Here is a 790-nt window from a genome sequence, read left to right as displayed (position 1 = left end):
TACAGAGAATCTCGAAAAAGAAGGAGACATGGCCGAACCCAACAACAATGCAAGGAAGATGCTTGGTGACTTTACTGCACCAAATTCCAACTTTCATGGAAGAAGCATCTCAATCCCTGCTATTGGAGCAAACAATTTTGAGCTAAAGCCTCAATTAGTTTCTTTGATGCAACAGAATTGCAAGTTTTATGGACTTCCATCAGAAGATCCTTTTTAGTTCTTAACTAAATTCTTGCAGATCGGTGATACTGTTAAGACCAATGGAGTTGATCCCAAGGTCTACAGGTTTATGCTTTTCTCTTTTGCTGTAAGAGATAGAGCTAGAATATGGTTGGACTCTCAACCTAAAAATATCCTGAACTCTTGGGATAAGCTGGTCACGGCTTTCTTAGCCAAGTTCTTTCCTCCTCAAAAACTGAGCAAGCTTAGAGTGGATGTTCAAACCTTTAGACAGAAAGAAGGTGAATCCCTCTATAAAGCTTGGGAGAGATGCAAGCAACTGACCAAAAAGTGTCCTTCTGACATGCTTTCAGAATGGACCATCCTGGATATATTCTATGATGGTCTATCTGAATTGTCTAAGATGTCATTGGACTATTCTGTAGGTGGATCTATTCACCTGAAAAAAATGCCTGCAGAAGCTCAGGAATTCATTGACATGGTTGCAAATAACCAGTTCATGTACACCTCTGAAAGGAAAGCTGTGAGTAATAGGATGCCTCAGAGGAAGAGAGTTCTTGAAATTGATGCTCTGAATGCCATATTGGCTCAGAACAAAATGTTGACCCAG

The 790-nt window shown here is 40.3% G+C and overlaps 1 non-coding gene across 1 annotated transcript; it reads right to left on the bottom strand.

Annotated features, from left to right (window-relative positions):
- Positions 1-421: 421 nt before the first annotated feature.
- Positions 422-529, bottom strand: LOC127742332 (small nucleolar RNA R71). Its single transcript, XR_008003521.1, has one exon. It is a non-coding gene; the product is annotated as a small nucleolar RNA R71 (small nucleolar RNA).
- Between the last annotated feature and the right edge of the window lie 261 nt (positions 530-790).

The sequence above is a fragment of the Arachis duranensis genome, chromosome 9 (assembly GCF_000817695.3).
Source record: "Arachis duranensis cultivar V14167 chromosome 9, aradu.V14167.gnm2.J7QH, whole genome shotgun sequence".
NCBI lineage: Eukaryota > Viridiplantae > Streptophyta > Magnoliopsida > Fabales > Fabaceae > Arachis > Arachis duranensis.
The sequence above is the reverse complement of the archived record's forward strand: the minus strand, read 5'-3'. Positions and strand labels throughout refer to the sequence as shown.